This window comes from Physeter macrocephalus, chromosome 12, assembly GCF_002837175.3.
Source record: "Physeter macrocephalus isolate SW-GA chromosome 12, ASM283717v5, whole genome shotgun sequence".
NCBI classification, from domain to species: Eukaryota; Metazoa; Chordata; class Mammalia; order Artiodactyla; family Physeteridae; genus Physeter; species Physeter macrocephalus.
The window spans coordinates 12,515,033-12,539,254 of NC_041225.1; the positions used below are offsets into that span (position 1 = coordinate 12,515,033).

The 24,222-nt window shown below is 43.2% G+C and overlaps 1 protein-coding gene and 1 long non-coding RNA gene across 2 annotated transcripts in view; one reads left to right on the top strand and one right to left on the bottom strand.

Annotated features, from left to right (window-relative positions):
* The window catches only part of LOC129392615 (uncharacterized), a 7,750-nt gene extending 1,298 nt beyond the window's left edge, over nt 1-6,452 (top strand). The window contains exons 2-3 of the long non-coding RNA XR_008618792.1: nt 3,021-3,131; nt 3,570-6,452. This is a non-coding gene — a long non-coding RNA (uncharacterized lncRNA). The remainder of the gene's footprint in view (nt 1-3,020; nt 3,132-3,569) is intronic.
* Nucleotides 19-24,222, bottom strand: part of LOC102975470 (interleukin-36 receptor antagonist protein) — a 42,111-nt gene continuing 17,907 nt past the window's right edge. Inside the window, exon 5 of the transcript XR_008618791.1 lies at nt 19-149. The gene's annotated coding sequence lies outside the window, so the exon portion shown is untranslated. The remainder of the gene's footprint in view (nt 150-24,222) is intronic.

Here is a 24,222-nt window from a genome sequence, read left to right on the forward strand (position 1 = left end):
TGTGTGTGTGTGTGTGGTAGGCGGGCCTCTCACTGTTTTGGCCTCTCCCGTTGCGGGGCACAGGCTCCGGACGCGCAGGCTCAGTGGCCATGGTTCACGGGCCCAGCCGCTCCGCGGCACGTGGGATCTTCCCGGACCGGGGCACGAACCTGTGTCCCCTGCATCGGCAGGCGGACTCTCAACCACTGTGCCACCAGGGAAGCCCTACTACCTTAATTTTTAAAATTTCTATTTTAGCCCTTTTCCAATGCTTCTTATGTCTCCTCTTTTGCCTTTTTTTGGTGGGGAGGTATTATTTTTTTTATTCGAGTTCCCCCTCCCCTATTGGTTTAGAAGTTACATACTCTGTTTCTGCTCTTTCAGTAGTACTGTTGACATTTTACCGTGAATATTTTACTTTCCAGAGTCCAGAGGTAATAAATATCTAAACTTCCTTCCCCCCAAATATGTGGATTTATGAGCACGTTTAAGTTCAGCTATCTCCCCCTCAGCCTACTGTAGAATGGCATTTTAGTTCTGTCCTTTCTCTAACCCACATTTATTGTATTTATTTATTTTTGTCTGTGTTGGGTCTTTGTTGCTGCGCGCGGGCTTTCTCTAGTCGTGGCGAACGGGGGCTACTCTTCGTTGCAGTGTGTGGGCTTCTCATTGCGGTGGCTTCTCTTGTTGTGGAGCACGGGCTCTAGGTACGCGGGCTTCAGTAGTTGTGACGCGTGAGCTCAGTAGTTGTGTCTCGCAGGCTCTAGAGCGCAGGCTAAGTAGTTGTGGCTCATGGGCCTAGTTGCTCCGCGGCATGTGGGATCTTCCCAGACCAGGGCTCGAACCCGTGTCCCATGCATTGGCAGGCGGATTCTTAAACACTGTGCCGCCAGGGAAGCCCTCTAACCCACATTTAGTTTAGTTTTTTTTTTTTTTTAACAGACATGACAAGGTTTGTTTAGATTTTCCTACCTGTTTACTGGTTTCTTGGCTCACAATCCTTACTTATATCCCAGATGTCCTGTGATAGGCAGAAAAATGCCCCCTGCCCCAAAGATATCTCCATCCTGGAACCTGTGAATCTGTTACGTTACAAGGGGAAATGAAGGTTGATAATAAGCTGACCTTAGAATAGGGAGATTATCCTGAATTATCTGGGTGGGCCCAATGTAATCACAAGGGTGTTTAAAAGTGGAAGAAGAGTGGGTGATATGATATAAGAAGGACCCAACCCCCATTGCTGGCTGTGCAGATGGAGGAAGGGGCCACAAGCCAAGCAATGCGGGCAGCCTTTAGAAGATGGAGAAAACAAGGATGCAGATTGTCTCCTAGAGCCACCAGCGGCCCTGCTGACACCTGGAATTTTTCAGAATCCTGACGTAGAAAAATGGAAGACAATAATTTTGTGTTGTTCTAAGCCACTAAGTTTATGGTAATTTGTTATAGCAGCTATTAAAAATCTAATTACACCTTTCTTTCTGGGATCATTTTCCCTCTTTTCAAAACACTCTTTAGCTATTCTTTTTTTTATATATATAAATTTATTTATTTTATTTATTTATTTTTGGCTGCGTTGGGTCTTCATTGCTGCGTGTGGGCTTTCTTTAGTTGCGGCGAGCGGGGGTTACTCTTCGTTGTGGCACGTGGGCTTTTCATTGCGGTGGCTTCTCTTGCTGCAGAGCGTGGACTCTAGGTGCGCAGGCTTCAGTAATTGTGGCATGTGGGCTCAGCAGTTGTGGCTCGAGGGCTCTAGAGCGCAGGCTCAGTAGTTGTGGTGCACGGGCTTAGTTGCTCCGCGGCATGTGGGATCTTCCCGGATCGGGGCTCGAATCTGTGTCCCCTGCATTGGCAGGTGGATTCTTAGCCACTGCGCCACCAGGGAAGTCCCTAGCTATTCTTTTAATGAGGGCTAATTGGTGGTAAGCTCGTTTATTATTTATCTGGAAATATCTTTATTGTGTTCTTTTTCTTGAGAGATAGTTTCAATAGGTACACAATTCTGTATTAATGGTTAATTTTCTCTCAGCACTTTGAAGATGGCATTCAACTGTCTTCCTGCTTCCATAGATATGGAGAAGTCAGCTGTCAGTTTACGGGAAAAATAATCTCTAATTTTGGTGTTTTACAGATTCATTGCAATGTATCTATGTGTGTATCTTTATTTATATGTCTTTTTATGAGCTTTGTTTCCTGGATCTGTGGATTCACTTATTTATCAGTTCTGGAATATTCTAAGATATTAACGTTTTGAGTATTGTTTTTCTCCCTGCTCTCTATTTCCACCTTAAGGGGCTGTAATTAGATGTATGTTACACTTTCTCATGCTATGCTTACAGTGTCTTAACATGTCTGTCATATATTGAATTGCCCTGTTTCCTTGTTTTGCGTTCTGTGCGATTTTTTTTTTTTTTGGACTGGAGTTTTCAGTGCAATAATTCTTCTTTAGTTAGTCATTCATTCTGCTGTTTAAACTCACTCACTGAGTTTTTATTTTAAAAACTACATTTACTATTTCTAAAAGCTCAATTTATTTCCCCAAACTGCCAGATCATTTGTTATTTTTGTCTCTTGCTCACTTTTTGATTCCATTTTTATGTTAAATATTTTACAAGTAGTTATTTAAAATTCTGAATCTGATAAATCTGAAGTCTTTGGGAGTCTCAATCTGTTATCTTTGTTTCAGACTCTGAGGTTCCCACATCACTGGGACCATCTTATATCCAAAGTTGGAGGTCTGAATGGTGAGGTCAAATTCCCATCTGGGATTTGAAGTCCACCCAGCAATAACCTCAAAACTCTCAAAAAAAAAAAAAAATGGAAAAAGGAAAAGAAATAAAGACCACATTGAATTTTATTTACAACATTAACCTTCTAACACAAAACATAACAGTTTAGCCCTTTAAGATAGCTAAAAATAGCAATAACTAAATGAACATTTTAGTTAAAGCAGTTATCACAAAACAAAGGATCCCAACCTAAGAGGGGTCTGTGTATAGGCCTGAGGGCCATAAACTCATTTCAATTTCAATTTTATGCAATAGGTCAGGTTCATCTTGGGAATAAGGACTCATACCTCAAAAGGATGTATAATCTCAAAAAAGCTTAAGAATCACTACTCTGGAGAAACTTCAGAAATGAAAATAAACCCTCAGGTATTATTTTGTATCTTTCTTCCCTATCCCCTTACTGTTTTGTTTCCTAATCCATTCCTTCATTTCTGTGGCTTCCAAGAGAGACCTTAGCTTATTTTCTCATGTTTGATTTTGGAGTCATACAAATTTGAAAGAAAAATATTAAAATTCCAGTAGACAAACGAGCAAAGGAAATTTTACAAAATGTTGAAATCAGATGCAAAACAGAAATATAGAAAATGCTTAGCTTCCACCATTAACAAGGAAATCATAGATAAAATAAGGTATTTACACCTGACGAATTAGCAAAAATCAGGAAAACACACTTCCCAACATGGGTGATGGTGCAGTGAAATCTGATGATGGTGACAAGCTATTGTTCAAAATTGTTCGGAAGGTGATTGTGTGACATGTATCCAAAAAAAAAATCATGACTCTGATCCTTTAATCCCATTTCAGGGACTCTTTCAACAGAAAATAATCTGAAGGATAAAAACCACATGATTATTTCAGCATGGATGAAAAGAGCAAAACATTAGAAGAGACCTCAATGTGCAAAAAAGGAAAATTAATTAATAATGTTATACCATACGACCCAGCAATCCCACTACTGGGCATATACCCTGAGAAAACCATAATTCAAAAAGAGTCATGTACCACAATGTTCACCGCAGGACTATTTACAATAGCCAGGACATGGAAGCAACCTAAGTGTCCACTGACAGATGAATGGATAAAGAAGATGTGGCACATATATACAATGGAATATTACTCAGCCATGAAAAGAAATGAAATTGAGTTATTTGTGGTGAGGTGGATGGACCTAGAGTCTGTCATACAGAGTGAAGTAAGTCAGAAGAGAAAAACAAATACCATATGCTAACACATATACATGGAATCTAAAAAAGAAAAATGGTTCTGAAGAACCTAGGGGCAGGAGAGGAATAAAGACCCAGATGTAGAGAATGGACTTGAGGACACAGGGAGGGGGAAGGGTAAGCTGGGACGAAGTGAGAGAGTGGCATGGACCTATAGACACTACCAAATGTAAAATAGATAGCTAGTGGGAAGCAGCTGCATAGCACAGGGAGATCAGCTCAGTGCTTTGTGACCACCTAGAGGGGTGGAATAGGGAAGGTGGGAGGGAGACTCAAGAGGGAGGGGATATGGGGATATATATATACGTATAGCCGATTCACTTTGTTATACAGCAGAAACTAACGCAACATTGTAAAGTAATTATACTCTAAAAATAATAATAATAATGTTACATTTATGGAAAATTATGCAACAATTTAAAATGTTTAATCTTAAAGACTGAGTAGCAAACATGATAAATGGTTATAACACACTCTTACGTCATCTTAGAGGCTCAGAAAACAGAAGGAGATTTCTGAGATGCACAGTTCTCAGAAGATATGGAACTAGGATGCAAATTTCCCTCTATGTTAAACAAGTTCTGAGCAGATAGCTGTGCGTCATGATTGGATGACCATATTGTATCAGTAACAAACTGAGAAGCCTATGACTCCGTGTATAGAGTTTACAGTTCTCAGCAAACAAATCTCACCAAAAATGTTACTCTGGCACTTACCAAATGAGCAACATAGTGATTCCTGAAGAGAATAATAAGTATACCCAAATGTTCACCTACTCTGTTCTCATGAGGGACGATGTATAACCAGCAGGGCTTTAGGACTCAGTTGGAAGGGGTTTCCTTTTCACAGGCTCTCCAGCCGTCATTCATACCAACAGTAGCTCCTGATGCCATAGGCTCTTGACTCATCATTGTGGTCACCAGCCTACTCACTCTTGCCAAACACTTCCACCATCTTCATGTCTGTGTAATACTCCTTCTACCCAGAATGCCCTTCTTCTGTCCAGAAACTCATTTACCCCTGAGCTCAAAGGCCACCTCCTCTGAGGAGTGTTCCTGATGCATTCCCCATCAGGGTTAGAGCTTCTTTCCAGGACTTCCCTGCCCTTCTTTTTATTTCCACACTGCTCTACTGTGTTATAGTAAATTGCAATTCCATCTGTTTCCTCACTGAGATTGAGAGTTTCTCCAAATCTGAATCATGTTGAACTCATAGCAAAATGGATCATATATGGGATCTGGAGTTGGATAAACCTGATTTTAGATTTTGGCCACACACACAAGCTCTATGACCTTGGACAAGTTGCTGAGCTTCTCTGAACTTCTGTTTCTTCATCAATACAATAGAGGTCAAAGAAAACCTGTTCATTAGGCTCTTAACACATGCTAAATGCCCAACAAATGTTAGCTGTGCACTCAGGCGGTGAACCCCTGGTGTAGACCAAGACCAAAGTCTTTTGGCTCCCAACTTAGCGCGGCACCTTCTGGGCCAGGGGAGGTGTATGATGCGTGGAACACCCAGCTCCTTGAGCCAACAAGAGTCCAGCTCTGGAAATCCCTTGGAGCCCTCAGACATTGGGGAAATCCCTTCACACATCTCCTTCTGCCGCCGCAGTGAGGAGGCCCAGGAATAGATCACTGTAGGGGTAGGAGTCAGAACGGTGAGCCACTGTCCAGGCTTCTGCCTCCTCCGTGTCCTGGGCCAACACATAGTGAGTCACTATCAACATCATCCATGACACCCACTGGTCTTGGAGCCTATGACCTCATGACATGAAGAAACTTTCCTTCTAACGAGCATCACTTTCAGGAAACCAAAGAGTTGTCTCTGCTTCTATTAATGTTGCTCTGAACTTACCTCTAAGTGACTCCTTAACCCTGAAATTACTTGTTGGGGACCTCATCTTCTGTGTTACTGAGACCAATTAAGACATTTGTCAGGAACTTCCTTGACTTCCTTCCTCCGAACTGCTGCAGAACCATAACAACGCATAATGAATGATAAAAATCACACAATCTGGAATCAGATTGGACCCAGAGGTGAGGCTGGTTTCGGTCTGCTATTAGCTGAGTAATTTTTAGCATATTTTCTAACCTCTGGCCACTTATCTGGGCTACTAACCTGTGAGAATCAGGTTAAAAAAAAATAAACCTCCAAGATGCCGTGAGGATTACATACCGTAACTTAGTGAAAGAACCAGAAACCTTGTAGGTACTCAACAAATAGGGATTATCCACTTGTCTTCCTTTCAAAATATTGCTGTTCCTTACTTTCCATCCCTGAAGTTCCAGCTGTTGGAGGGACATGTTCCCAATAAAATGTACCCTACATATGACATCCAGAATGCCCAAAACAGAATCTGTCAGCTTTCCGCTCCACCCTTCAGACTACTCTGTTTATATTGATGACACACCCTTCTTGTATTCGTTTCCTATTACTACTGTATATAACAAATGACCAAAAACTTAATGGCTTGAAACGCAAAAAAAAACTAAAATAAAGGCGAATTTTACACCCTCCTCCCACATAAAATATGTTCTCAGAAGAAAAGACAGCCCTTCTCAAAAAGCAGAGCTGTCAGCAGTACCCCAACACATTTAAACATCAAGTACAGGGCTCTCACTCTTCTCATTTTATTTGGTACTAGTCTGAGAACCAATACGTAGAAACGACTGTTCTGAAAGATCTGGCAATAGTATAGAAGGCCGATTGGAGCCAGGGATGGATTACAGGCAGAGGAAGGGTTTCAGTTCAAAAGGTGCTATTGCAATACTTTGGACAAGCAGTTCTAATCATACAGTATATTGGACAAGCAGTTCTCATTGGGGGAGGAGAGGGGTGTGCAAAGGGCCTTTCTTTTATGAAGTAATGGTGATAATAGGTGGAACTTGTTATTTTTATTAAGGTCTTTGTCAAAATTACAAGGGGATTTCCCCAATTAAAAAAAATTATTGCCATGAGGTATTCAATAGTCCGTGAAGAGTTGTTTCAAATCACAGCTCTGATCACAGGAAGCCTCCTGCCCCCAATGCACTCTCAGGCTAAGAATGTGGCTGCCTTCCTCTGCCTGCAAAAGGACACCGTCTTGCTTATTCGGCCAACCCGGGTCTTCACAGCAGGTTCCTCACCTGCTCAGACCCCTCCACACGTTCCCACACAGGTCACATGGACCCTTCACTGTCTCTAAGTTAAGTAATTCATTAAATTTATTTTTAGTTTTTTCGGCCGCACTAGGTGGCTTGTGGGATCTTAGCTCCCCAACCAGGGATCGAAGCCGGTTCCTCAGGAGTGAAAGCGTGGCGTCGTAACCACTGGACCATCAGGGAATTCTCTTTCCTGTCTCTGGAAGTCTCCCCGCTCCCCATTCCTTTGGTTTGTTTTGCTCCCTCAAACTGCCACGTCCTCCTTCTTGCCTATGTTCACCTGTTGAAATCCTGGTGGACCCTCAAAGCCCACACAGAATGCTGCTTCCTCCTGGAAAGCTTCCTGAGGGCCCAGCCATTTGCCATCACTTCCTCCTCACAGGCTGTTTGGACCTTCCTGGCAGCACTAAAACTTGGCTTTTTTGAGCTTGTTAGGCACCCTGTACTCAGAAGGAGGAAGGACATGGTGGCAGTCTTTGCTCCCACGGGGATGGGGAGATGGCCAGTTATAGGGGAATTGACATCAGGTTAGCTCATTAGTTACCAGGGAAACCTGGCGAGGGGCACGCCCCTCACCACCCCTTTGATAAACTGTCACTAGCTGGGGCCTGGTGTTAAGTACGCAGGTACACAGGTGAGCGTGAAGCAGGCACTGGTCGGGCAGGGGAGGTACAGAGAGCAAGAGAACCGCCATCTTGAGTGGGCTGAAAACACAGATGGGTTCTGAAAGTGCTGATGTGAGGCGCCCCAAGGTAACGTGCTCGACACAGCACCTTCAAGGCCAGCCATTGGGCCAACTTCATCGATATTAAGACCAGGACCCACTTCTTCCGTCTCCCACCGTATCCAGCCCTTGGCTTGACGGGCTTCTGTCCTGGTACTACATCTTGGCATTTTCTGCTTCTCCTGAAACAGGACTCAGCTAGCCCCTGGTGGTGTGAATATGGATGCATCTAACCACAAAATATCTCCAGCTTTAAGGAAAGAACAGAATGCTGCAGCAGAATGCTCCCTCCCCTGTGAGGGGCGTTTCTCTCTATCCTTTCTTGGCTCTTTTTTCCTCAGTTTGTCCCACCCCACCCCCCATACGCCTGCAGAAAAAAAGCCTCCCTTGATTTCTGCTTGTTTTCTGAGCCCGTTCTCCAACCTTCCTGTCACTTCTGGAAACTACCTGATACGTTTTTCAATACATTACTTTTCTATTTCCGCTAGTCTGAGTCCCTTTCCATTACTTTTCCCATAGATCCTGGCTGATAAAGACGGACCTGTCAACAATGATTGGCTTCTCACACTATTATTGCCAACACCCCCCCTGCCGTGCAGACATTTGGGGTCACTAAATGCATGACGGCTCTCACTGGCCGTCCATGAGACAATTTCAGATCTCAGAATTTATATATATATACATATATATACACACATTTATATGTATATATATATAAATTTTTTAGTCTCAACTTTTTAAATATTTATTTATTATTTATTTGGCTGTGACGGGTCTTAGTTGCGGCACTCGAGATCTTTTGCTGTGGCATGTGGGATCCGCCATTGTGACGCCTCAGGAGCACGCGGGCTTTGTTGCCCCGCGGCATGAGGGATCTTAGTTCCCTGACCAGGGATCGAACCCGTGTCCCCTGCATTGGAAGGTGGGTGTTTTTTTTTTTGTTTTTAGGAAGAACTTTCTTTTTTTTTTTCTTATTAGTTATCTATTGTATACATATTAGTGTCTACATGTCAATCCCAATCTTCCAATTCATCACACCACCACCACTCCCCCGCCGCTTTCCCCCCTTGGTGTCCATACGTTTGTTCTCTACATCTGTGTCTCTATTTCTGCCCTGCAAACCGGTTCATCTGTACCATTTTTCTAGGTTAGAAGGTGGATTCTTAACCACTGGACCACCAGGGGAGTCCCTCTCAGAATATATTTCTATATTTCAATGGTATAATTATGTGTTTATTCTCAAATGTAATAGAAACAAATACAGCTTTCACATTTAACTTGTGATTTTAAGGATATCAGTGGAGGAGGAGGGTAAAATGGATAATTCCTATTTTAAAAATGCATCTGTAGTATAGCTACTTTTTTGTTTTCTATCCACCAACTAAACATGCTTCCCACTGGGGATAAATCCCCCACCGATCTTGTCTGGGTAGGAAGTGTCTGGGTTTTGCTTTCCATTTCATAATTTGAAAGAACCAAATACTCCTTTCCTCTTCCCAGGACAGTGAGGGGATGGGCACATGACTAAATAGGGGACGGCTGGGTGCTCCGACTGAGAACTTTGAATTTGAGGGAGTAACGCAAAGACACAGAAAGCGTTGTTACTTCACTCAGTGTAAGTATCATATAATATCGCTTATATGTGGAATCTAAAAAAATGGTACAAATGAACTTATTTACAAAACATAAATAGAGTCACAGATGTAAAAAACAAACTTATGGTTACCAGGGGGCAAAGGTGGAAGGGAGGGATAAATTGGGAGATTGGGATGGACATATACACACAACTGTATATAAAATAGACAACTAAAAAAAAAAAAAAAAAAAAAAATAGACAACTAATAAGGACCTGCTGTACAGCACAGGGAACTCTACTCAATACCCTGTAATGACCTCTATGGGAAAAGAAACTAAAAAAGAGGAGATATATGTATATGCATAACCGATTCACTTTGCTGTACAGCACAAACTAACACAACATTGTAAATCAATTACACTTCAATAAATTTTTTTTTTAAAAGAAAGCATCAAGTTATCCATGGCAGTGGTGGCAGCTGCCGCTATTCTAATCCCTTCCTTTATGGGTGAGCATCTTGAGGACATGAAGCGCTGAATGAGATCTGGAAGGTCAGAGTAATTTGCCCACAGTCACAGAGCTATTGCAGGGTAGAGTTCATGGTGGGGCAAGACTGCTGCCCACCCCTTTCCTTCGGTCCAGTGCTCTGCTGACTACACCCCCAATAAGAGGATATCAGACTTGTCATTGTGAGTCTGCCACCACACGAGCACAAGCCCCACACATGCTGTTGCTAAACTGGGCTCCAAGCTGCAACGTGGAAACCCAGGAAGGAGCATGGGCTTCAATGGACAAGAACACGAGTGCTTTGGCTCAGCTTTCTACTGTGGGCATAAGGCCCTGCAAAGCCTGCACAGCCAGAGGCGGGGAAGGGAGTGGGAGGCAACCGCCCTGCGAAGAGCTTTGCCTTCTCTCCAAGGTCATGCGTGGACCACATCTGGTTACTATGAGTCCGTAGGCATGGGAAGGGACAGTGAACGTGGTAGCTTGGCTCCTGGGCCTCATCTTTTACCCTCTTTCCAGCTTGTCCTTGCAGGGCCTGGAAAGCTGAAAACACATCTCTCAGACTCGCTGTGATGTCAAGTCTGCCAGACTTGACACCTCCACGGGAGACCCGAATTTAGAATGCATTATTTGGGGCGAGTCACCCATTCTCTCACTGCAGATTTTAGCAAGCTAGGAATGCTCCAGGGGGTGGCTTTCTGGTCTCCAGATCACGGGTGAGCCCCCGTGTTTCTGGAGCTGACAGCCACGGCAACTGCCTTCTGACCCCTGCATTGGGCTCAAGTGGTGTGAGTTGGAGCCAGGAGTTGTGACAGCATCTTCTCGATTGTGGCAGAGATGACGGTGCCCCCAGCAAGCCAGTTCTGGAATGTTCCCCATTATTCCTGGATGCCTAATGCAAAGGCCATTCCTTTAGTCCTCCAGCTGATTCTGAAAGTTCCCAATCCTTCATATGAAAGCATTTCCTGACTAAATCAGCTGGAGTATTTTCTCTGACCTGCAGCTGAATCCTGCCAAATAAATCAACAGTCCACCATCTCCCTGGCCTCTTTGCCTTAGCATGTGTTCTTGGCTCTGTCTAACATTCTTCTTGCCCTAACTCTGCCTAGATAAATTCTACTTTTACTTCAACACTTGGCTCAAACATCACCTCTTCCTTGAAGCCTTCACTTCTTATTTCCAGTATGGTTTAGTTCCTGCTTCTCCTCATTTCTATGCACTCACCATCCTTTTCTGTCTTTCTAGCTTTCTTTCTTTCTTTCTTATTTATTTATTTATTTATTTACTTGGTTGCACCAGGTGGGCTCCTTAGTTGCAGCATGCGAACTCTTAGTTGCGGCATGCATGTGGGATCTAGTTCCCTGACCAGGGATCGAGCCTGGGGCCCCTGCATTGGGAGCTTGGGAGCATGAAGTCTTAACCACTGTACCACGAGGGAAGTCCCTCTTTCTTTCTTTTTTCTTTCTTTTTTCTTCTTTTTCTTTCTTTCTTCCTTCCTTCCTTCTTTCCTGTCTTTCTTTTTTTCCTTCTTCCTTCCTCCATCCCTCCCTTTTCTTTCTTTCTTTCTTTCTTTCACCCTTCCTTTCTTCCTTCTTTCTTTTGTTCACTCTTTTGTTTGTTCTTCTTTCCTCTCTCTCTTCCTTTCATTCATTCTTTCTCTTCTTTCATTTACTCATTTATCACCCATTTATGAAGCACTTACTACAAGACAGTCACTGAAGATTCAAAAACTCATAGGGCCCAGCTCCTGCCCTTAGGTTGCTTGCAGATTAACTGAAGAGGCTCACAATTAAAAAGTCGTTTGGCAAGTGCTATGATGGGGGTGATCCAGGGTCTCATTGGACCATAGAAAAGGGATGTTTAATCTGGCCATAGGGCTATACATTGTTTCCCTGAAGGGTTGAGTCCTTAGCTGAGTTCCAAAGTATGAGTAATATTAGCCAGGGAAGTGGAAGAGGAATGATTTTCTAAACAGGAGGAGCTGGCTGTGCAGAGACATCTTGTGAGAGAGAACAGTGTCCTGGAGGACCTGTGAGAGGTTCACAAGGACGGTAACCGTTGCGTGTGCAGAGAGCTGGGAGGGCAGCTGAGAGATGAGCTGGGGGATTTGCAGGGCCCAGAGTATGAGGGATCTTGTCTGTGCTAAAAGCATATGGGAGCCACTGAAGAAAAGGTACCATACCATCCAGATGTAGCAGTGTGGACCAAGGTGTAAAACAAAGCCAGCTGTGGTCAGGAGGCTGGTAAGGAAGTTGCCTCAGGTAACTCAAGGATGCTGAGACAAGGGTCTGAACTATGATGATGACCATCAAGATGGACAGAAGGCCCTGGAAATATTTAGGAGGTAAATTCACTAGGACTTAGTGACTACTGAATGAAGGACATGACTCTTGAATTTGGAAGGACAATAGAGATCAAGGATATTCTTATTTTGGGGCTTAGATAACGGGGGGACACTAGAACCTTTTATTGAGAAAGAAGATACAAGAAGAAGGAGGAACAGATCGTTTCTGAGGGTAGTGGAGAGAGATGGTTAATTCAACTTAAGTTGTGTAGTGTTTGCATGTGGATGAGACACCAAATGGAGGTGTCCAGTCGGCAGCTGGATTTACACACCTGGAATTTAGAAGACTGAACTAGAGAAAAAGATCTGTAAGTGATGGTTGAAGTCCAAGAGATGCCTGAAAGAGAAAGTGTAACATAAAGGGCAAACCAGCATTTCATCACTTATTTTTTTTTTAATTTATTTTATTGAAGTATGGTTGATTTACAATGTTGTGTTAGTTTCTACTGTACAGCAAAGTGATTCAGTTATACATACATATATATATATGTTCCTTTTATATTCTTTTCCGTTATGATTTATCACAGGATATTGAATATAGTTCCCTGTAGCACTTATTATTTTGCAATGTCATCTAAAAAATGATCTGTTCTCTCTGTTGGATTATGAACTCTAACACTTTTATCTTCAATTCTCTTTTCTATAATAGTACCTTAAAAGAGTAAGAGCTCAAAAAGTTGGAATAAATAAATCAATAATCAGTTAATTTAGTCATTTTAAAAAGGTAAGTCTTTAACTAACCAGAAAAATATACCTCCCTTGGGATTTCAAGGAGAGGCACAGGTGAAGAGAGAATCAGGAAATATAAGACTGTAAGATTCAAGAAAAAGGAAAATCAGGCAAAGATGGGGGCACCGATCTGGGCCTGAGTGACATTTCCAATGCCCTGGCAAATCAGGGCACCAGAGAGGATCACAGGAGCCCAGGGCAGATACTCTTGGGTCACCTGGACGGAGGGCACCCTCCCCAAAGTCCCCAGTTCCCATTACCAATAAGTTAGAGCTCTATTCCCTAGGTATTGTTCCTGGTCTTCCTTTGACCTTATTTAGAGATTGATCCAAAAAGTAAATCTCCTATATTTACTAACGCCTAATAAAGTAAACTTCCTTTTCTTTGCCCTAAAACTGTCTCCTCTAGGCCTCAATGAGTGTCATGTCTGAAATGCTAGCTCCTTCCCTTTACTCCATCGCCTCCTGAGCTGCGTGCAAACTGAGACTGTCCTAGAGGCTGCCTCCAAGCCCCACAGTTCGGTGACCCATGGGATCCATGGGCAGGGATTGCAAGTGTCTGTCATTGGCCTTGAGGTCAAGCAGGTAGGAGAGGTCATGCACTGGCCGGAACGTCTCCAGGAGGCCACATGGGAAATAATTTCTGTGAAAACGCTGACAGTTATTTTGCAAATCTCATATCCCACAGTGATGGTTTGCACACCCTAAGGTGCTTTTCTCCATCTGCTGTACCGCAAAGCTACTTATTCTAGCAAGCATTAATCCAATAAAATGGATCTGGGTTTAGCATTGACACAACTCCCACTAAACCCTCCATTCCCTTTAGAGACACACAGTTTGTGACAAATAAATCCCCACTTTCTCTGTACACCTTTTGCTCTCCATCTAATAGCCCTATTTTTTTTTTCTTTACAGCTTGTCTCACTAACCAAAATTATATTCAGTATGTATTTGCTTTGTGTTTCTTCTCCATTTCTTGCCACTGGAATGTAAATTCCTTAATACATTCCAACACCTCAGACAGGATCATATGCAAAGCAGGGGCTCAACGGTTATTTTTTAAATGAATGACTCTATCTCTTCATTCTCTTTTCTAAATATTCCCCTGATTCTTGCCTTGGCCGAAACCTGGCTGTCCTCTGAAGACCATGCTTTCCCTGAAACACAACTCATGCCTCTACACACAGATATTTCCCAGGCAGGAAGTTGGGGCCAACATCGGGTCACCTCTCCACCGACATCACAATATGGCATCAACAACCTTGTAAAATGAACAACCCACCCAAACAGACAAAAACCCCAGCCCTTTGATGTTTATACCATCCTATACCTCTCTTTGTAGCTTTCAGCTACTGACCTGGTCAGCCCCCTCCACGTATTAAACATTTGGCACCTGGAACCAAGCCCTCCTCTTTGTCCTAAACCTCTTTGACCTTGACGCCCATTTGGATGACCAACACCATGACCTCTCAGCCCCTTGACCTTTTCACCCAGTCACTTCCGCCTCTACTTTCTTTTCCATCCACCCCCAGAGTCACACCCTGTGCCTTATCATCACTCTTAACCTCTTCACCTCTAAAATGTTCAAAGCTCCTGTTCTCTGAGCACAACAGACCATTTCTATGGCCTGTTTCTGCCTCCCTCCTCTCTTTCTCTCTCTGTTCCTCTCTCTCTCCAGCTTCCCCACTGTTTGCATATTCCAGCCACCAGAGATCTCTAATCCTTTGACCGACTCAACTTGGCTCCATCGTTTCCTCCTGTCTTCACTTCCTTCCAGCCCCTCACTTGACAGTCTCTGGTCGCTACTCCCCGCTGCCTGGCCCCTCTGCCCTCTCACTGCGCTGTCTGGCGAAGTTCTGGATCTGTCCAATATCTGCCCTCTCAGATCCTGCACCAAAGTCAGTGAGCACCTCAAGAGAACATGCACATTGATGACCAAAACCAACTGACCGTTATGGTTGCTTTAGCAACCCTTCAGTGTCTCTGTAATCTGACGGCTGTTCCCTCTCCACAGGAAATCATCCCCGCTTTCGGCAGTATTCTACCCTACCTCCGCATCTCTCACTTACAGCAAAGTAACAGAAGCAAAATAGCAGAAGACTTTCTCAACTGCCCATCAGCCCACTTTAAAACCTGTTGAATCTTTCTTTATTCTTTTCTTCTCTCCTCTCATCCAACAGAAGCAGGGGTCCCACTCTCATCCGAGGCCAGTCCCTATACTTTTGCTTTGGGTACCACCCCATTTAGTCTCCGCAAGGTCCTCACCTCATCAGTAATTCTCTATCATTTAGTGCCACCCTATGTGCCTGGCCCCATGCTAAGGGACTGGGGCATTAGCTTACGCAATCTTCTTCCAAAAAGCTATGATGTGGTGGTCACTATTAGTATACACCCCCTTCACTTGTCCAGGTTTACCCACGGTGGGAGAAAAACACTTTATGCCCCTATATCCACCAACACTAAATAAAATTCTGCTTAGTCCTTTTCCCATTTTTGCTGGCAAAATCAAGCCAAAGGCCTGCTGTTTGCTTATCATACGAATAATATTCCCTCCAGGGCTAGTCTTCATAACGAACAAACAAAAAATCTCAGCAATACCTGAGGCGTTCCTTTTCCCTCACAGCTTCCATGGGAGAGAGTATCGTTCTGCATCGTAAACGAATTCAAAGAATCCATGTTGAGAAACATTCAATTGAGGACAGCCACAAGACTATCACTTTTGTTTTCTGTGTATTATGAGCCGTATGAATATTCATTACTATCTCCAACTTTTCTGTTCTTAGTCAAAGTAAATATGCCCTTGCAAGTAGTATTTGGACAAAAGGGTCTTATACAACACGGAAGCCTTCAGAAGTTGTTACGTCCCCAAAAAAGTAAGCCAGAAAAAGACGTCTTTGCCTCTTCCTCTTTCCTTGTGTTATTTTAATTGGTAATGTGTTGCTGTTGTGTTGAAACGTGCCAACATATTCCTTGGGATTTTTCTCATTAAGAGGGAGAGTCTAATTTTCCTTCCTTTGAATGTGGGCTGACATTAGTGATTCACTTCTAATCAACAGAATGTGGTAGAAGTGATGCTGAGTGACTCCCAAAGCCAATCATCGAAAGTTATACAGCCTCTGCCTGACTCTCCCCCAAGACACTCACTCTTGGAACCCAGTCACCATGTTGTGAGGAAGCCCAACCAGCATGGAGAGGACATGCAAAGGTGTTTTGGGTGACAGCCCCACTGAGGTCCCAGCATGGTGGAGATGCTCCCACCCTCTGAGCTCCCCCAGCTGATACTGGGTGGATAAGAAACAAGAGGTTCCCCCCGAGCCCTGCTCAGTTGCAGACTCACAGCAGAAAAAATATTGTCTCCTTTTTTTTTCTCCTTTAAGCCACTAAGTTTCAGGATGGTTTATTTCACAACAAGAGATAAATGAAACAGTTGCCTCAGAAATAATGCTGAAAAAGCACTTCCAGATCCTTAAATGGTATAAAGATCTAAAACATTTCTTGTTAAGGCTGAAGAAGGTCATTGGCGCTTTTGTTTCTGATGCATTATGGAAAGGTAAAAGCGTAAGACTCTGAGACATTTATAATTTTAAAAGGAACTTGAGTATGTCTATTTCATTCAATTTACTCAGATGAGAAAGAGCAGAGTAGAAATTTAAAATCAGATGGATTTTCTCCAGAGCCCATGCAAATACCCAAGAACCCATACTGCATACCCACCCTGTTTTTTTCAGCCTGTCCTTCTTCATTAACTCCTTCCTATCGGCTTTTACGCTTGTTTAAACCTGTCACATCTTGAAAATTTCTTCCATTAGACCCATGTCTCCCTCTAGCTACACCCCTATCTCTCTCTCCCCCTTCACAACCAAATTTATTGAAAAAATTATCTCTACCCACGGCCTCCTCTTTCTCACCTTCCACTCACTCTTGAAGACCCTTCATTTTCACTTTTGCACAACCCTCTTCCTGAAAGCTCTCCAGGGTGTCTTAGCTCCTAGATCCAATGGACATTTTTCAAACTTGACCAGACTTGATGTGCTGTTAGTTTGATACTGTTGATTCTCACCTTGAACCCTCTTTTCTCGAGACATCCATACTCCATGTCTCGTGGTCCTCCTTCTACCTCTGAAGGCCTCTCCTAAGCCTCCAGAAGCCTCTGAATCTTCTGCCTGATTCTCACACATCTTTCTGTCCTGACCATCTTCTCTTTTAAACTAATCTCTCTCCCCATTTCATTCACCCCCCTCAGTTCCATTATCTTCTTTATGCCAAAAACTCTGAAATTTATATCTCCATTCCAAATTCCTCTCCCAAACTCCAGATCTGCCCACTTCACACCTCCACCTGGATGTTTATAGACACCTCAAAATTCAACAGAGTCAAAAGCAGATCTTATTCTCTTTCTCCCCAGACTGCCACCTTCTCTTCCATTCTCCCTTTTGTCGGTAAATGGAATCACCCTCCATCAATAGAATCACCACCCATCAGTAGAAGCATTCATTAATAGACACCAAAACTAGAAATCTGGTAGTCAATCTCCTTCTGCATACAATAAATCACCCAAATCTATTGACCCTACCTTCTTCCTTTTCCTTAAATCCATCGACTTCTCTCAAATCCCCTGCAACAATCATTCGACACTCATCTCTCAACTGGATTGGAGGAGAGCAATGCTGGAGCAAGGAAAAACCACTTGAGAGGCTGTGCCAACATCCATTCCCCAGCCAGCAGCCAGAAGCAATAATTTTAGGAGGCAAATCTGATCGTGTCATTACCCTGCTTGAAGTCATCTGCAGGGACCTCCTGTTGGAAACCAAGCTTTTAGCATGCCATAATGAAGTTCATGATCTGGACCCTATTTTCCTCTAAGCCACATCTTTGCCTCTTTCTCTTTCTTTGTACCCTTTGCTGCAGCTATTTGTGGCTCCTTGGAGTGAATTAGCAAAAGGTTTCCTTTCCTGATTTTATTCTTATCAGCTGGAAAGTCATTGGAAATACTTTTTTTTTTTTTTAGTACAAGGCAGTTTATTGCCAACTGCCATAACATTGTCATAATAAATATTAAAGAGTATGATATCGAAATGTGGGTGATGTGCCCTAGAGCCGAGGGGTAAAAGCTACGTAACTGTATGAGGTGACTCCAGCATCTTTGTACTCATTATGAGCATATGGAAATGAAAATGTCTAAGTCTTTGTCCCTTAGGAGCTCACAGTCTGGTGCCATATAATAAGAATGTTGACAAAGGGACAAGCATTCACCTGCTGCCTGCAGAGCATTGGGGGTGAGTAAGAATGGGCTCTGCCACACCCATATTCCCTTGTCAGGATATCTTCAGGGCGGGAGTTACCATCCCTATGGTTAAGCGGTTGGCCAGGCCTAGGAAGTTCCACCTACAAGGTACAGCAAAAGTGTACCCAAGGACAACACAGTAAGGGGAGACACCCGACCTCCAGAACAGGAAAGGATGTAACATCAGCCTTGAACCGTCACCCACAATCTATGCCCCTGCCGGGACAAAGCACCTCCTGCCCCAGTGGAGTCTATTCTAGTGAATTCTCCTAACCAAGCTTTCCTGAATTTCCATGCTGATCACCCACTTCCCCTGTCTCGCAGGGCATATGGGGAAGTAATGAATGATGAGCAGCCTCTCATAATGAGGATGATTTTCCATCTTCCATGACTAATGAGCCTGAGCATAAAATGACATATTGGGTCACATTTGAGGCACATATTTTTGTACAGGAGATTTATGTTTTGATTCTCAACTTCCTGTTTTAGTTATTCCTTTTTGGTCATGGAAACATACACATACAGAGTGTCGTGTACTCTGACTGGGATCTAATTTCTGTGCAGTTGATGCTGAAGGAAGTTCGGTATACATTGGGGATGCTTAGAGTCTCCCTAAGAATCAACTAGAGGCTTCCTAGAAATTCAGGAATACCTCAACCGCATAGTTTTGTATCAGCCAGTTGGAGGTGTGGACCCGGGAATCATTTTTCACTAGCTGTCCCTGATGTAAGTGATCAAGAGCATTTGAGAACCTCTGGTGCTCTGGGGGCAAGTTATAATTTAACATAGTAAACAAATCCAAATTGTCTACAGTGTGAACGGCATCCTCAGAGTTGTACGATGTGAAGGGGACATAGTCTTGGATGAGGGTCAGGCTACTCTTGAGGATATCGGTGAAAATGTTCTTTGCATCTGCAGTTTGCTTCGAATCATTCAAAGCCATTGATTAAGCTCTCACTGTGTGCTCGACACTGAATTCAGGGGTTTGGAGAGCAAGAAGGAAGTAAGAATTTGAGAAGGCTCGCGTTGGGGAGGAAGAAATTTTCCTCTACTCTTCTAGGTTCTTCTGGCTGGTCTAAGAATTAAATTGACATGAGACAGATTAAGAGGAGAAAATCAAACAAAAGTTTAACAACAAGTACACATGGGAGAGACCCAGGAAACCTGTGTAACTCACCAAAATGGCCAAAACCCTCACCTTAAATACCTTTTGTCTTCAGCTAAAGACAAAAGAGGATGTTGAGGGGGTGGAGAGTGGTTTGGGGCTTCAAAGGCGAGAAAGGCAATTAACATGGAAATGGAAAAGCAAATGTTTGGTAAATGTTTGCTGGCCCTGCAGAGACAATGGGAAACAGAGAGGAATTTTAACAAACAAGCTTTGCTAGGTTCCTCCCTGTCTACACACCTAGTTCATACTAGAGGAAAGCAATTCACATGGAGATGGAAAAGCATGTGTTGGTAAATAAACGTTTGCTGGGCCAGGCAGAGACAATAGGACACAGAGAGGAATTTTAACAAGCAGACTTTGCTAGGTTCCTCCCTGTCTACACACCTAGTTCATACTATAGTTATCTATGGTGACAGCTCCCTTCCTGGAATAAGTCCTTTACCTACATTCTTTTAGGCAGTTAGGGGGAAGGTCAAAGTTTCTTCTAGAATCTTTTTGGCCTTGATTGTTTTCAGCTCAAAGTAATCCACACGCCAAAAAGACATGTGGGAGTGGTAAATTTTGTTCTCCTACACTAGGAAGTCAAACCTTACATGTATCTCCTCACACACAATGTAAAGTAGGATTCAGTAAATACACATGGAAGGAAGGGAAGGAGGGGAAAAAAAAAAGAAGGAAACATCAGAAGAATAGCATAAGTACCTTTATCATAATAAATATTGCTGGGGGCAACACACAGAATCATGAAAAGTAATAAATTGTTGTTTTAAGTTGGTAAGTTTGGAATTGGTTGTTACACAGCAAGAGTTAACTGAGACACCATGCAAAGGGCTTCAGACATTGTCTGGGAGTCCTGAGGCCCCATCCACCCCCAACAGCTCTCCTTCTGGAAACTAGACCCTTCTCCACTACTCCCTCCCACTGCCACAGTCCTTCCTGACAAATCTGTACCAGTGTCCTCATGCTATTCTCCATAGAGCCTGACCTCCAAATCAGACCATCTGGGGACTATTATTGGAGTTTTCTGGGACTGTTCCCCATGGTGACCTGACTAACCAATAGTTCCCCAACTTACTTGTGCATTTATTCCCATATCTGTTCAGCAAATTTTGATGAGTGTCTGACGCATGTCATAAAAACTTGTAAGTGCTCAGAAAATATAAGTGAACAAAATGGGCAAAAACCTCCGCCCTGTGGAACTTGCATTCTAGTGGAAGGAGAAGGGAAGAAGTACTGATGAAATAAAATTCATATTTTATGGCAAGACAAGAAAAATTTTAACAGAACATTTTCCTCTGCCCATTTAGGCCTCCTCCCTCCCCTTTAGTGTGCATTGTGCATCTGCATTAACCAGACCTCCTTAGGAGATAACATTCCTTCTTAATCTCGTAAGGGGTCATGATGACCCACCACTCGCTTTGTACGTGCAGATCTGGATTGTGTAAACTGTCAGTGACGTGTAACCCTTTATCTCAAAAATGTGTATCACTGTGCTGTGACCTCTGATGGTTGGAACATTCCTTAGAGCTTTCTGAAAGACTGTCTGTTGGGTTATAACCCTCAGGTTGGCTCAAGTAAAATTTTCCATTTCTTTTTTAGATTGACGACTGATTCATTTTTTGTCAACAGAATAATAAATAAATAATAAATCATAGTTGTGTTAGGATGTGATAGTACAAGAGGGGACTCAGGAGAGCTGAGATTCAGAGAGGGGGTCCATGTTGCAGTTATAAATGAAGTGATCAGAGGAGCCTTCAATGAGGACGTGAGACTTCAGACAGAAGGCTAGTGCAAAGGCCCTGGGGTGGTATCAGGCCTGGAGCATTTGTCTCTGGAAAACAGTGAGGAGTTTGATGTGGCTGAAGCGGAGTAAACAGGGAGAAGCATATAGGAGAAAAGATCAGAGATAACTGTATTAGGGCTCTCCAGATATATATATATATATATATACACATATACATATATATATGTGTATATATATGTGTGTGTGTGTGTGTGTGTGTGTGTGTGTGTGTGTGTGTGTGTGTGTGTGTGTATGTCTCCTCAAATAGTTATGGATGCCAAGAAGCCTCACAGTCAATCTGCTGGAGGACCAGGAAAGCTTGTGGTATACTTTAATTTGAGTCCAAAGGCCTGAGAACCAGGGGTGCTGTGGTGGCAGGGGGCACTGCTGGTACAAATCATGGACTCCAAAGGTCCTAGAATCAGGAGCTCCAATGTTCAAGGGTAGGGGAAGATGAACATCCCAGCTCAAGAAAAGAGAGAGCAAATTCACCCTTCCTTGGCATTTTTGTTCGATCCTTAGCCTCAGTGGATTGGATGATACCCACCCACATTGGTGAGAGCTATCTCCTTTATTCATTCTACTGATTCAAAAGTTCATCTCTTCTAGAAACGCTCTCACAGACACACCCAGAAATAATGTTTAACCAACTCTCCAGGCATCCCTTAATTCAGCCAAGCTGACACATAAATTAACTGTCACAATCCATTTTCCCCATAAACCCATGAACATTCATTGGAATAGTGTCCCCTGGAACCAGTCTGGAAAATACTTATCTTGGAGGTACCCAAGTCTGCAGTCTTCTGAGCAGACAGGCTCACGTGACTGTGCTATTTTGCACGTCTCAGGTTCTATGAGTGATGGGCCCTCAGAAAACGACTGCAGGAAACAGTCCTGTATAAAAGAGCCTGTGCTGAAACTCCAGACTGCCAGCCTCCTCTGTCACTCTAATTCTATGACCAGAGTCTGGGCAAGGGTGTCCCAAGGGAGTCAGCGGGGATGAGTGTAGGAGAGGATGATTCACTGCAGCGTCGCTGTCACAGGGAGAGGGACTGACACACAGTGGATACCACATACTGGAGGCATTAATTTAATTGTTCACACAGCACCAGACCCAAAAGGCAGTGCAGGGAAATTGATCTTTGTCGCCACCCGCAGCCCGGAGGCCCCACTGCAGGCTCCCAGCCTCAGAAATGGGCCCATGGGATGTAGATCCTGGTTTGCTCAGAGTCTGTGCCTATGGAGGGGGCCAAGATTGGAATTTACTTTGGGCATAGATAGACTTTTTGCTTTGGTTGAATCACTAGCAAACCCTTTTAATTACACAAATGTAAAATCCAACCGGAAATGTAGTCAAATAACTCAAATGCTAGTGCTTCTAAGACATTAACTTTTCTGTCTATGCTCATCATGTTCACTTCTGTCATGATCATTTATGAGATGGTTGCAAATTGTAGTAGAATGGTGTAACTGAGCAGGACCCTGTGGGGACTTCCCTGGACAGACCCCGCCCCCCCCAGTGTCCTCTGCTTGCCTCTTGCTTGTTAGGAATACTTTCGCTTCCTAGGTCTTCCTCAAGTTCCAAAGAATAAATTTAATCAGAGAAGTGAGAAAATGCAGCAACAAAGGAAAACAGTCGAGCAAGACAAAATAATAATAGTTTAGCCATTAAATGAAGTTAAGGACATTTAGTTTCTCCTCAAGGGCTATAGATAATATTCTGAGTCATGTCCTTTGAGCTGTTTTGCAGATACTGAAACCCCCACCAGGTGGGAGAAATTCACTGCATGCTGCCCGCAAGCACATAGACCCCAGATTGGTTGGAACCAGAAGGTTGACAATGCCGACTCCCAATTACCTCCCCACCAACCAATCGGAAGAGTGTCCACGAGCTGATCACGTACCCTGCAACCCTCTCCCTCACCCTGTCTTTAAAAACCTTTCCCTGGAAGCCATTGGGAGTTCGGGCCTTTTGAGCATTAGCCACCTGTACTCCTTGCTTGGCGCCCTGCGATAAATGCTGCACTTTCCTTGACCACAACCTGGTGTCAATAAATTGATTTTACTGCACACAGGTGAGTGGGCCCAATGGTATCCAGGAAATTCTGGTTTCCATTAGAGTGTTCTTCTTTAATTTTACTATTTTCCTCCCTAAATCTGGGTTTAGACTTCCCCAGAACTTCCATGTGTTGTGTAGCCTGTGTAGTTCTGTGTGCGATGTTTGTTGTTGTGTTTTTTTAAATTTTTATTGGAGTAGAGTTGAGTTACAACGCTATGTTAGTTTCAGGTGTACAGCAAAGTGTATCAGTTATACATATGCCTTTATCCACTCTTTTTTTTTTTTTTAGATTCTTTTCCCATATAGGCCATTACAGAGTATTGAGTAGCATTCCCTGTGCTATACAGCAGCTTCTTGTTAGTTATCTATTTTATATATAGTAGTGTGTATATGTCAGTCCCAATCTCCCAATTTGTCCCTCTCTCCCCCTTATCCCCTGGTAACCATAAGTTTGTTTTCTACACCCGTGACTCTACTTCTGCTTTGTAAGTAAGTTCATTTGTACCCTGTATTTTTTAAGATTCCACATATAAGCGATATCATATAATATGTGACATGTGTCTGACTTACCTCACTCAGTATGACAATCTCTAGGTCCATCCATGGTGCTGCAAATGGCATTATTTTGTTCTATTTTATGGCTGAGTAATATTCCACTGTATCTATGTACCACATCTTCTTTATCCATTCCTCTGTTGATGGACATTTAGGTTGCTTCCTGTGTGTGACGTTTTTAGCACTTGTCTGTGGAGACTATAGTAATATAGGGGCTATAGTGTGGGCTTGGGATCACAGGATGAAAATTTGGGTCACAAAGGAAGTGTGACAGATTTTCAAGCCATGTGACTTAGGACACACAGGTTGCAGGAGACCCTGAACACATCACCCTTTTGTATAAAGTTGCTTCAGATCTTCTCAGAA